Source organism: Schistocerca serialis, chromosome 1 (genome assembly GCF_023864345.2).
Source record: "Schistocerca serialis cubense isolate TAMUIC-IGC-003099 chromosome 1, iqSchSeri2.2, whole genome shotgun sequence".
Lineage (NCBI taxonomy): Eukaryota > Metazoa > Arthropoda > Insecta > Orthoptera > Acrididae > Schistocerca > Schistocerca serialis.
In genome coordinates, this window is record NC_064638.1 from 1,006,137,505 (window position 1) to 1,006,152,488 (window position 14,984).

A 14,984-nucleotide genomic window follows, 5' to 3' on the forward strand; every position below is an offset into this window, starting at 1 on the left:
TATCTCCCTATCCAGCACGGCGTCATCGAAACATTTTCCCAGTCGGAGGAGAAAGCTGGTGACTGAAATTTCTACTTAATTCTGTTCAGTGCTTCCTCATTAGTTACGTGATCTACCCATCTAATCTTCAACAGTCTTCTGTAGCATCGCATTCCAAAAGCTTCTATTCTCATCTTGTCTAAACAGTTTATCGCCACACGGAGAAATGTTTTTGTTTAAATTATGTCCACCCCAAATCCTGTATCATGTCCGTGACGCTCTCTCCATTATTCCTCGATAGTATAAACGTCCTGCTCTTCTTTGAACTTTCCGGATTTATTCCATTAATCCTATCTGGTAAGGATCCCACACCACGCAGTAGTAGTCCGAAAGAGGAAGGGCAAGTGTAGTGTAGGCAGTCTCTTTAGAGATATATTGCATCTTCTAAGTGTTATGCCAATAAATCGCAGTCCTCGGTTAGTTTTCCTCACAACATCATCTGTGTATTATTTCCAATTTAAGTTGTTCGTAATTGTAATTCGTAGATACTTAATTGAGTTTATGGCCAATAGATTTGATTAATTTATCGTGTAACCGAACCTTAACGGATTCCTTTCATCGCTCATGTCGATGATGTCACACTTTTCATTTTTTAAGGACAACTGCCAATTTTCGAACCGTAGAGGCATCATTTCTACATTGTTTTACGATTTCTTTTGATTTTCTGCTGACTTTACTACACGATAAACGACAGCGTCATCCACAAACATCACAAGACGGCTACTCAGATTGTCTCCTAAAATGATTATATAAATAAGGAGTAGCAGAGGGCATATAACATTACCTTGGGGAGCGCCAGAATTAACTTCTGTTTTACTCGATGTCTTTCTGTCAATTACTATGAATTGTAACCTCTCTGAAAGGAACTCAAGTATTCAGTCGCATAACTGAGACGATGTTCCATAAGAACACAATCTGATTACGATCCATTTATGAGGTAGTCAAAAGCCTTTAGAAAATCTAGAAATACGGAATCAATCTGAAATCTCTTATCAACAGCACTCAATACTTCGTGTGATAAAGAGCTAGTAGTGATTCACAAGAACGATGTTTTTTAAATCCGTGTTGACTGTGTGTCAATAGATCGTTCTCCTTGAGGTAACTCATAATGTTTGAACACAATATATGTTCCAAAATCCTGCTGTGTATCGACATTAATGATACGAGCCTGTAATTTAATGGATTACTCCTATTGAATTTCTTTAAAATTTGTGAGGCCTGGTGAAACTTTCCGGTCTTTGGGTACGGATCTTTCATAGAGAGAGCGGTTGTTTATGATTTTTAAGTATGGGTCTGTTGCATCAGCATACTCTGGAAGGAACCTCATAGTATACAGTCTGAATTGGAAGACTTGCTTTTATTTACTGTTCTCGGTATGAATTCTGGAATATGTACCTCATTTTTTGTGGTGAAGGATTTCGGAAAGCTTTGTTTAGTAATACTGTCATCGATAGTATTTCCACTGCTGTTACACAGAGAAGGCTTTGATTGTGTCTCGCCGCTGGCACACTTTACGTACGATCAGAATCTCTTTCGATTTTCTTCCAGGTTTCGAGAGAAAATTTCGTCATGGCAACTTTTATAAGCATCTCGCATTGAAGTCTGAGCTAAATTTCGAGGGTCTGTATAAGATCGTCTAGCCTGGTTATTTTTCGTTCGTTTAGATTTGGCATGCTTTTCTTCGTTGTTTCTGCAACAGTGCTCTGACCCGTTTTGCGTACCAAGGCGGATCACCTCCGTCGTTCGTTAATTTATTTCGTTTAAATTTCTCAAGTGCTGTCGATACTATTTCTTTGAATTCAGGCCACTTCGGGTCTACACTTACCAGTACATAGTTAATTTGTAAGGAGTGGAGATCGTTTCTCAGGAAGGCTTGAGTCGAATTTTTATCTGCTTCTTTTAATAGTATATTTTTCGTTTATATGTGGAGGATATGAGAGTTACAGTATTCAGTCTCTCTACGACAACCCTGTTTTGCCTAGTCCTTGCATCCGTTTCGATGCTCGTTTTTTAGCTCAGGATTATTGGTCGAAAGAGGTAAAATGTGTTTTCACAATCGTTTCCAATCCGACTTGACTCATCAACTTACTGCTCGAAATAATTTTCAGAGGATGAGCTCAGCACAATTTGGGATGATGTTTTATGCCTACCTTCGGATCTGAACATGTATTTTCGACAGCACTTCAAGGGTAAACTGAAGTCACCGCCAACTGTAATTGTGTCAGCCGGGTATGTTTTTGAAATTAGACTCACGTTTTCTCTCAACCTTTCAGCAACTGTATCATCTGAGTTGGGAGGTTAGCAAAAGGACCCAATTATTATTTCAGTCCGGTTGCCAAGAACGACCTCTACCCTTACCAACTCACAGGAACTATTTACTTCAATTTTAAGTAGAGTAAATTACCGAATACGGTGTCATTGTTGATATTAAAGACCTGTTACATGCTGTTGTTTTACATTCCTTTTTTTTGACATTATGACAATACATTACTGTCAGTGACTAAATAGTATTTCTTATCTGCAGAGTCACAATAAGATAAGTAAGTATCGACTGAGAAGGCAGCATCAAAAATTCTATGACTGCTATAGGTATATGTTATTGTGTCAAAGATCTTAGGTTTAAACTGCGGGAAGCCGACATGGCAGATACTGAGCATCACCCAGCGGTTGGCGATGCTGTAGTCCCGCGTCCCGAGGGCGATGTACTTGAAAGCAGATCTCCTTCCGCTACCATGGTCAGAAGGCAGCGCCTGGATAAATTTGACTAACTGCTATTTGCCACAGGACGAAGAAACTTCTGATTTAAAGCGATGCAAGTCTGTATAGTTATAGGGAGTTTTTGCAAACTGGTAATTGTTTTCATCTCAAAGTTGCTCAAACGTTCTACGTTAATCCATTAGAATACAGAGCAATCATCACGTTTCGTTTCCTGAAAATGGACGCTGATCACAGTCTATGGTTTAAAGTGTCAGTTGCCAGCAAACAGTGAAATGTCCAATATTTTTCCATTGTTTATGACAGCCAATGGACATTCTGACGATGACTTGCCACCATAGCGTGAATTTTTCTGAAGCACGAAACATTAGCAGAGTTCCAATTGAAAATAATCAGATGTCTAAACTGGAATCACGGACTTAAAAGAAATTTTTTTAGCCGTCAATGGAGGAGGCAATGTGTTTTTAAAAGTATTACGTAGTTGTGAACCTCATCCAAGGAATTATAAGCTTAAAAAGATTTTTTTTTTTAATTTACCTAAAAATCTCTAGTGCCTTTTCCTTCGGAATATACCGATTTCTTACGACCACTGCACTGTGTCTCTGGATTCTATGCTGTTAAGCCTGTTTGATAAGAGCACTATGTAGTGGAAATGTACCTTACTAGCAATGGTGTTTCTATGCTGTTTCCATTACAGATGAACTGCACATTCATAAATATAGCTCAATAAATACGTCTTCCAGTCTCCTTCTGTACTATTGATGTCAAATGCACTTATAACTTATTTTGCAATCGGATACTGTGTCGTTATTTCTCTTTGTTTTGACGTTGTCTTTCACTCAACCCCCTTGAAGGGAGCTACCATTCATTCCAATGTCCACATCGTTTAGGATTTCCTCACGATCGTTGAACGACGAGAGGTTCCTGCGCGCAACGCATGACAGCGAAGAGGAAGAGAGAAGTCTAGTTAATATTTTCGAAGGAGAATGTTATTATGGGGGCTTCATAATTGATTTCTTTTTGAGACATATGCCACGCCACACATTGTTATTCTTACTTTATTTACTTGCATTTCATTTTTGTGCCACAAGTTTCGAGGTCGTTGCTGCATTCTCCAGCCATCCAGTATACATATAAGTGGCGATCAAAAACCATCCGTTGGAAGGCCGTACATTCCGGAATCGGTATAGCAGTGAGGTAAATCGCCATGAGCGTTAGGGCAGTCTTGTCACTGCCACAGCAGGTTGAATACACCAGTTTGATAAAACACCATGTCCTGTTGCCTGAAGATGTCCGTAGCTGCATGCTACACATTTTCGTCCGACAGTTATGGCCGACCCTTCAAGGCCATATTTTGAGGGACCGATGCGTGGTAATCGCTTTGGGAGAGATCAGTACTACAGGGTGGGTGCTCGAGAGTCTCCCACTTGATTTAGCATATCTTCCGCGTTAAGACATTTGCAATATGGGGTCGTGCGTTATCATGAAGCAGCAGCACTTTTGGTGCACCATTCCACAACGCTGGTTTCCGGCAGACATGCTGCTCTGTACACCTTACTCATTCTCCGATCGTGTCTACCGGTGTTCATCATTCAGCAGCCAAGAACTGGGTAGAATTTGGTAATAACATCGCCATTTATCACATTTTGGCCTTTAACGCTCACACAGTAGAAAGACACCAATGCCACACTAACCCCTTGCGTACATGTCGGTGGTCATGCACCCACATCAGAATTCCGCTGCCTTGCTACGATGCGTCTACGCGCTCAAACGTTAACTTTTTGCCAGTCCCTTATGCATAAACAGTGAATATCATGATAAATTAACCAAATTTGCATCTTAACACTGAGAGTGATTCTTTAGGTGTTATTTTTATACTGAAGTGCTTGAGAATGAGTCTGCGAACGCGAAAGTGGTCCCAAAGAAATGTAAGTAGATAAAATAAGAACCATAAAGTATAGCATTAGAACTTCTCTTTCGAAAAGTGAGAAGTCTGGGTCTGGTTGCCTGTCAACAACAAGGCCATTATAGGTGGAAAACAGATTCAGAAAGTACAGGAAAGCTAATCAGAAGTGTATTATCAAAGGAACCATTCGTGAATTTGCTTTCGGCAATTTGGGTAACACACATGGAACTTAAATAAGGGTAGATCGACAGGTTTTCAACCATCATCCTCCTAAATGTGCCCGAAATACCTTAACTACTGTGACACTTACTCGGTAATCCACTGTCTCATCAAGAATATCTGGCGTATATTAGTGGACATTAATGTGGAGTATGTCAACCTTTCGCCTTTTTGACGGCTTGAACTCCGGTGGTTACACTTTCAATGAGGCATCTGAATTTCTGTGGCATAATGATAGCCCATTCTTTTTTAAGAGTCAAAACCAGAGAAGGCAGTTATATGGGATAGTGATGTCTGGAGCGAAGTAGTCGTTCTAACTTATACCACAGGTGTTACATTCCGTTCAAGTCGGAAATAAGGGCATGTTAGGCAATTTCAGAAAAGTTATTCTCTACAAACCATTCCCATTGCCATTGCTGAGGCTGGCACGTTACACTTTGGAGTTGATCGGTGCAGCCTGAGGGAAGACGTTAAACTTAATCACCCCTTAAGTGTCCCAGATGACTGTCGCCAAAACTTACTGGTTGAGGGTGCAGCTTTGAACTTTCTCTTCGGAGGAGAGGATGTGTGGCACCCGTCCGTAGACTGCTGTTTTGTTTCCGGTTCTAAGTGATAAGCTTATGTTTCACCGCCTGTGTTCGGCAAAAAGTTGTCACTATCAGCCTCATACTGTGTAGCAATTCAGCACAATTTATCTTTCGCTGCTCTTTATGGACTTCTGTTAGGTGGCGAGGAACCCAGCGACTTTGAGAACCCTAAAAGATGGATGAGTGTTTCAGCACTACGAAAAGAGGTGCCTAGTCGTGCAGCGATGTGTGGCCGCACGCTGCGACACGGCAGGAATCACAGCTACGTGGCGCCGGCCGGCACTCATGATGCCGTACAGGTTTGTTCGACCGTGGTTGCGGTGATGACAGACGCGTCGCCCAACGACTCGCGGTTCTGTTGTTCCCTGCCAGGTGTCCATAGACATTCTGCAAGCGCCTATGAATATCTGCGAAGCTCGTGTTTCCTCCAACAGAAACTAAATGATAGCTTGCTACTTGGGACGCACGTCCGTTATAGACGCCATTTTCAATGTTTGATATGGAACCGCTACCCATCGGAGCTTATGAACCCGTGATGGCTGAAGCGGGAATATTCCACGATGTCCCAAGACAGAATCCACATTTTTTGAGCTGCAACTGGCTTAGAAAGAGAATGTGTTGTATTACTTATTGAATGCTTCTTGTAATTTAGCATTGGGCGACTAATATTAGTAACATAATATTCAGCTACGAGTTTCGAGAGTCAAGCTTCCATCATCTGGCCACCTAAGTTAAAACATGCACTTTAAAACCATACAAAGCCAGGCTATAAGAGCAAATAAAATTATTTTTTCTTCAAGTCCTCGTTTTACTTTAAAAATTTTGACCAACTTGCGGCGCGCTGAGAGGCAGACGTTGTGACCAATGTTCAATGCTTCACGAAAGGAGCGCTTTGGTAGATGAGCAGTAACAAAGACACACGGTACAGGGAATCCGGTGTTGACATTTTTAAAGTAAAACGGGCACTTCATACCAGATTAACATTTTATTAAATTTTGACCTCATATACTGTTGAAGCGTATGATTATGTAGGATTAACTAAGCCAGAAGAAGGGACTTCGATTCAGAAATGTGTTGCAGAGGGTCATGTTCCTAATATTTGTACGCTATTTGTAGTGATTATCTTAACAACCGTTACCTCCGGTTCTTAGAATCCACTGACTAGACCACGAGCGAAGTCGCTCAGCTCTCCCTACCGACCCATTCTGCTGTTACTGCTTCCCCATTATCTGTAACACAAGTATTATTATTATCTTCGTTCTTTTTGGTATCGGCCTGAAACAAAAGGCGCCAGACTCTCTCTTACTTTGTCTTGTTCTGATACGACGCCACTGTGTGCCGTCTACATAATAAAGTGTGTATATGTCTTATTATTTGAGCAGTGAGCTCCAATATATGTCTAAAGTATTGCTGTTGTTAATTTTAACTGTAACCACATATCCCATTTACTTGTCCCATCATTTTTAAAAGAATTTCAGTCTTGGCACCGGCAGTTGGTCGCCATTAAGCCGCAATTTCAAATTATCGTAGTCATTATCTCGCCCTTTCCCCAGGCGACACTGAACATCGGCGATATTATTTCTTTCATTTATGATCTATAGGAAACTGATGTTTTCAAAGAACTTAACTGTTTATTCAGGCGTTTTACGTTACGTGCAATAGGACACAGACTTGGCCTGTACTGAGACGAAATTAAATCACACGTAGGTCTTTACGTATAGAAAATGGTGAAATATTTTCGTGTGTATGTGTGTATATAGCCTATAATGATTAACTGTTTTTAAGTACGGATTCGTCTAAGTAACTTCAATAATTATACAGGATTCCACGCTAGATTTTTGTGTCAGTAAAATCTAACAACGATCCGTGCTGTAGCATATCTTTGCAGTGAAACCAAAATCAAATTAAAACTAAAAATGCCTGTCTTTACATCAAGCGTTCAGTTCCACGTTGCATAATGGTGTCCCGATACATTTCATCAGTCAGTGTATGACTGCACTGCAAACCCGATCTGACAAATCGTTAAAGTGTATTGATAACATGCCCTAATAATCTATCTTATGTCTCCCCCTCCCTAAAAACAGACAAATAGTTGTGACTATAATTCATAGAATCGCGTTTCAGTAGGCTTTCGACAATAATGAACAATATGGAATATCTTTCGGAGAAGTAGGAAGAAGGAAACTGTTCAGCGGCAACTACTGTTTGCAAGATATTGTATGTGATAAAGTTTAGTACGTAGCTACAGCGGTTTTGTTCTGCAATTGCAACCTACGTTCGCAGTTATTTGCTGGATGTATTCCAATCCGGTCTTCCTCTACAGCTCCCTGTAGTACCATGGAAGTCATTCCCTCATAATTTAACAGAAGTCCTATCATAATGCCCATTCTCCTTCCAGTGTTTTCCACACATTCCTTTCCTCTCCGATTCTGCGCAGAACCTCCTCATTCCTTATCTTATCAGTCCGCCTAATTCTCAACATTCGTCGGTAGCACCACATCTGAAATGCTACGATTCTCTTCTGTTCCGGTTTTCCCACAGTCCATGTTTCACTACCACACAATGCTATATTCCATACGTACATTCTCAGAAATTTATTTCTAAAATTAAGGCCGATATTTGATATTTGTAGACTTCTCTTGGCTGGGAATGCCTTTTTTGCCATTGCTAGTCTGCTTTTGATGCCCTCCTTGCTCCGTCCGTCATTGGTTATTTTACTGCCTACGTAGCAGAATTCCTTCACCTCATGTACTTCGTGACCATCATTCATGATGTTAAATTTCTCGCTGTTCTCATTTCTACTAATTCTCATTACCTTCGTCTCTCTTCGATTTACTCTCAATCCATACTCTGTACTCATTAGACTGATCATTTCGTTCAGCAGATCATGTAATTCTCCTTCACTTTCACTCAGGACACCAATGTCTACAGCGAATCTTTTCACTGATATCCTTTCACCTTGAATTTTAATTCCTTCCACTCCTGAACCTTTCTTTTATTTCCATCATTGCTTCCTTGATGTACAGAGTGAACAATAGGGGCGAAAGGCTACATCCTTGTCTTACACCCTTTTTAATAAGAGCACTTCGTTCTTGGTCGTCAACTCTTATTATTCCCTCTTAGCTGTTGTTTGGATATAGGCTTTAATACGCTCATTTCATTTGAGGAAGAAGTTTATGAGAATGCACGTTTGGGGTACAGCAATGTATGATAGCCAAATATGGACTGTGGGAGAACTGAAACAAATGAGCATGTGGAATGTGATGCTACAGACGGATGTAGAAAATTAGGTGGACTCATAAAGCAACGAATGAGGAGATTCTTCGCAGAATCGGGGAAGAAATGAATATTACGAAAACACTGACAAGGACAACGGGCAGGATCACAGGACATGTTTTATGAGATCAGAAAATAGCTTCCATTAGCAGAGCGATTTGTAGAGGGTAAAAACTATTGAGAAAGAGAGCAGTAGGTAATTGATGACGTAGCCTGGAAGTGATACTCTCAGATGAAGAGCCTGGCACAAGAGAGGAAATCCTGTCGGGCTGCAACATACCAGTCACAAGACTAAGTACTCAGAAAAAGTAACAATAGTTTATGTGCTAATATCCCTTCGTTTCGTGCTGCTGCCCCTTGCTTTTGTGTACTGCTCTCCGTAAGTGATGGTGTAGCTGGAATTAGTTTGCTACGTTTGTGAAATGTTTCCCCGTCCTCAGAAATACGTTCTAAAGCTTCCTGAAGTAATAAATGGGGCACTTCACTATTTAAAACGTATTTTTCAGCAACGATGCACTACTTACTTGCTACATAACTTTGGAAGAGCTCTTGCCCGCGTACCAAATACCTCGACGCTTCCAGAGGTTACTCGTCAGTGAAATTCTTTCGCTGCACACACGCGTTCGATATCCAAACGAGCGGCTTTCCATTAATTGAAGCAATATCTATCGTAGAGCCGGCAGGAGGTTGGGTGGATGGGTAGGGTGGCAGCTCACGGCGGTGCGGTTCACAGTTGATCCCCACGGGACAAAAAAAGAAAGACGCGCGCTCGCCGTCGACGATACGCACTGCCTGCCTGGGCTATTGTGCGCAGCGCGGCGCGGCGTGGCGCGGCGGCCGCTGCGCGCTGATGAGCCGGCGGGACGGGGCACGTACATGCAAATTTGATCGGTCGCTTTTTCAATATCCCATCCATCGGAGCGCCAATTGCGGTGCTGTGTGTCGCTCGCCTCGCAGCTCGGCTCTAGTGGCTCGCGCGCCGACGTCACTGAAACACCTGCGCGATTAAAGCACCAGTTTATAAACCTCTGACTTATAACAAATTTGTATTACATTCCCAGCAGAGAAAGGTGTTTAGAAAATGGAATCGATGCTTTCTGAGTAAGCAGTTTTCGGATTTGCCGGAGATGTAAATCGAAATTACTGTGGAGAAGTTATATACACTGCCGAATAAAAATTGTACATCATTTTAGAGATTTCCAATATACTCAAGTGCTGATGAAGCACATGAAATTGACAGATTACCGTCAAACCTCCTTGCCTAGGAACGCCAGATGAAAGTTGATGTCGTCAAGCCCCGAATGAAAATTGCGCAACGGATAACTGGGGAGGGGAGCTTGAGAGCGCTACTTAGACACCGTGCCTTTCTGTATGATACTACGAATCAGCATGGGTTTCTAAAAAGACGATCGTGTGAAACCTAGCTCGCGCCATTCGTCCACGAGACTCAGAGGGCCATAGACACGGGTTCACTGGTAGATGCCGTGTTTCTTGACTTCCGCAAGGCGTTCGATACAGTTCCCCACAGTCGTTTAATGAACAAAGTAAGAGCATATGGACTATCAGACCAATGTGTGATTGGATTGAAGAGTTCCTAGCTAAAAGAACGCAGCATGTCATTCTCAATGGAGAGAAGTCTTCCGAAGTAAGAGTGATTTCAGGTGTGCCGCAGGGGAGTGTCATAGGACCGTTGCTATTCACAATATACGTAAATGATCTTGTGGATGACATCGGAAGTTCACTGAGGCTTCTTGCAGATGATGCTATGGTGTATCGAGAGGTTGTAACAACGGAAAATTGTACTGAAATGCAGGAGGATCTGCAGCGAATTGACGCATGGTGCAGGGAATGGCAATTGAATCTCAATGTAGACAAGTATAATGTGCTGCAAATACATAGAATGAAAGATCCCTTACCATTTAGCTACAATATAGCAGGTCAGCAACTGGAAGCAGTTAATTCCATAAATTATCTGGGAGTACGCATTAGGAGTGATTTAAAATGGAATGATCATATAAAGTTGATCGTTGGTAAAGCAGATGCCAGACTGACATTCATTGGAAGAATCCTAAGGAAATGCAATCCGAAAACAAAGGAAGTAGGTTACAGTACGCTTGTTCGCCCACTGCTTGAATACTGCTCAGCTGTGTGGGATCCGTGCCAGGTGGGGTTGATAGAGGAGATAGAGAAGATCCAACGGAGAGCAGCGCGCTTCGTTACAGGATCATTTAGTAACCGCGAAAGCGTTACGGAGATGATAGATAAACTCCAGTGGAAGACTCTGCAGGAGAGACGCTCAGTAGCTCGCTACGGGCTTTTGTTAAAGTTTCGAGACGAGTCAAGCAGTATATTTCTCCCTCCCACGTATATCTCGCGAAGAGACCATGAGGATAAAATGAGAGAGATTAGAGCCCACACAGAAGCATACCGACAATCCTTCTTTCCACGAACAATACGAGACTGGAATAGAAGGGAGAACCGATAGAGGTACTCAAGGTACCCTCCGCCACACACCGTCAGGTGGCTTGCGGAGTATGGATGTAGATGTAGATGTAGATGTAGGCAAGGGGCTGGAGGGCTCACACTCTGATGTGTGGTTCCCTGCATTCTATATCTTTTGTTTTAAATGAATTCCTTTAATTTGACTTCTTTGTGGTTTTTAAGGTATGTTAATTGTAATTAAGGTATGTTAGCAATTGATTACCAATTTATTTTAAACATTATCACTCGACTTTACAGCGATTGCAGCAAATGTTCCAGTTTACAGATATTACAATTTTACAATTTATAGCTCGGGTATATTATATACTAATCTGCACGCTCATTTCTCCGGGCTTGAGGGAATTGCGTTGGCCAAACGTATACCACCAAAGTCTCCCAATATTTTACACGGGACATCCACTATGTGAGGAGGATAACGGGCAAACTGGGGACCAGATTCATTAACACAGGGGGTCTAATTTCCGCAATTAAACGAGAACATTCATTTCCTTACAGAATCCGAAGCTGGAAATAAAAGAATTAGTACAAATATTCAAATACCGCTCTTCCATGCGTGAACATTGAGACAGACGCACTTACGGAATGTCTGCTCACTTACCCGTCTTGTGTAACACTCCCCGAATATGGCGGGCACTCAGAGGTCTTCCTGGGCTCCGGTGGTGGGGATGGTCGAACCACTTTGCCGTGACCAACCTCTCCACCCCAGATCTTGTGACACTAGAAAGTCTTTGACTTTTACCTGCCTGTGCTGTCTCTCTGATCCCCTACCCACGAGTAAGGTTGGCGCTACTATACTACAGAACTACTTCGCAACTAAGATTTGGCCACGCTTTATGGAAAGGTGTGAGGAGGATTAGGAGTGTTCATGTGCAGATTCACGTTCACTTACAAGTAATGCATAATACACAACACATATAAATACGTGTTATGAAGCCTGACACATTTCTTTCCACCCGTCCACATGGGTTCCGTTGCACCCGCGGCCGGCCGCGTCGTGCAATAAAACTGGCGGCGGAGCCGCCTCTGTTTGTCTTTCCCGGTGCGAGCGAGCAGCGAAACCTGTTGCTTATTGAGCGGAAACTACTGTACCATTTCAAAATGATTACCTTTACAGATTAATAGCACAAGCGGTTGTGAGGTACCAGGGATCGACCCATGTTGAAACCACCCATAGGTCCCGCGAGACACTTCGTGTCCCATCATATCCTACACGTGCTCGATCCACAATCGTGCTGGCCAGGAAAGTTGCTGCACGTCTTGCAAAGCACGTTGAGCTTTACAGGCAGCGTGTGGGCGAACGTTATCCTGTTGGAAACACATACTACCTTGGACAATGGACCAGCAACAGTCTGCACGTACCGAGAGCTACTCACCTTCCACAAAAACCAAAGGTAAACGAGAGTTGTCGCTCATCATCAGCCCGGGATAGAGACAGCGTGTCATGAACGAATGCATTCTGCGAGACAGCGCCCACCAGCTCCACGTCGTACACGCGAACGATCATCACTTGCGTGCGGGCAGAATCTGCTTTCATCATTGAAGACCATGGCGTGAAATTCCATCTTCCAAGCGATCGTCTGAAGCCACCAATCGAGCAGTGCTCGTCGATGCTGTGGGGTAAGTGGCAGATGGGCTAGAAGTGTGCGTGCCCGTAGTGCCACTACTACCAACCGTTTCGCAACAGATCGTATCGATACGTCTAGGCTCACTAGGCCTCTTACCTGTGCTGCGGTAGTTGTACGATCTGCCACTGCTGCCCTTAAAATATGACGATCCTGGTGGGCGACCGTGCTGCGTGGACGTCCAGAACATCGTCTACAGGTGTCAGAACATTCACACGACCACTAATACCAGCATTGTTGCACAACGCACGCAGCACCTCCAACTTGTGTGGCAGTTCTCCTAAAGGACCATTCCACTATTCGGAAAGCTACAATTTGATCCCTTCCAAGCTCGCTCACTTCGCTGTAGCAAGCGCGACGCGTCTCCGTGGAATGGTTTCCTGCTTGCTTCAAGCGTGTCTACCACGCTGAGCCTTCTGGCTGTGAGCATTTCCTATTAAAGGATAGACGCAAATGGCACTCTCGCAGCTATGCCAATAAGCTATCTATTGGTAAACGACGTTGAAACCGTTATTAGCGCCTCTACTATCTCCAAGGTGTCTTATGCCGGGATTGGATCAAAGTCGACCTTGTTTTTCCAGCTGCACTAATTTTTTTTCCGGCAGTGTAGATGTACACCACGTGCATATTCTCCGTATTTGGTAAGGACTATTGCTAAGAAGAACTGTCGCTTTGCTACCGATTGACCATGAAGTGTTCAGTTTAGACTACAGATCATGTTGTAATCTATCATCCCTATGTCGCGCCCGTCGGGTAGTGTACGAGTATGTCAACACCGCTTTTCCCGGTTTCCGTTGATGGGGGCGATTTTCCAGCCCTCAGATAATGGGACAGTCTGAAAAGAAATCGTCACACCGTAAGAGTAACTATCCAGAGTGACCTTAACTAGAATGACCACATAAGATTGGTAGGATAAGAAGTTGCCAGACCGAGACTCTTAGGAAGAGCCTTAAGAAAATGTAACACATCCAGGCAGGAAGCGGCTTATAACGCGCTTGTTCGACATTTATAGGTCCATTAAAAACAGTAATATTGACAGAAGAGACAGAGAAGATAGAACAAAGAGCATCGAGTTTCGTGACGGGATCGTTTAGTCAGCGCGAGGGCGTTACCAAGATGCTCCACAAACTCCATTTACAGACGACATAACAGAGGCGTTGTCGACCACGGTTTACTCTTGAAATTTGGAGACAGCACATTCTGGGAAGAGCGGGACAACATATTACTTCATCCCACCTATATCTCACGTAATGACCACGAAGAGAAAATTCGAGAAATTAGAGTCAATACGAGGCTTGCCAACAACTATTCTTCCCACGACCTTTTCGTGAGTGAAACAGTATAAGGGGCATCAGTTAGTTGTACCAGAAGTACCATACGTCACACACCATTAACTAGCTTGCAGAGTGTATTATACATGTAGGTATCGACAGGAAGCAGTGCGTTTCAGTAAGTACTATGAGCAGCAGCGGGAAATGGCAAAGTGAAGCGCCCACATTGTGCTCCAGCGGCCGACTGGCTTAAAGGTCTGCACGTTAAAACAAAATTTGTAGAACATTTATATAGCTTGTGAAATCTGAGAGATATCTGACAGCTGTCACAAGGGAACTAAGCAATGTGAACAATAGAACAGAGGTTCTAAAAGTGATATGTATATGAAGTGGGGAGTGAGTGATACTCATTGATTGTAAGCTATTTTACTGTTTTGTGAGAAACGGAGCGCTTTAATGAGCATTCGCTATGTGGACAGAGTTCTCACATGGAGACCTGCTGGGTGGAAGAGGCGGACTTGGCAGTTTCATTTGTTCCAATGGAAACTTGTGAAGTGCTCGCTCGTGTCCTTCAACATTCTCATTTTCGATTGTTATCGCGTATTGTGTGTGTGGTAGATAAAAAAAAATTGGCGGTGGTATAGTGTTTGTTTACAGCACTCGTTTTCCACATGGCGATAAACATTATCTGATCAAAGGTATCTGGACACCTATTAGTGGTTTTTGCTCACACTTCATTACTACGACAGGTTGAGCTCTGATGAGCACACACCAATCACATGTCTAAATGTGGAGAACGGCAGCCTATTCTACCTCAAGAGCCTAAACCGGGGAAGGTCGTGACGTA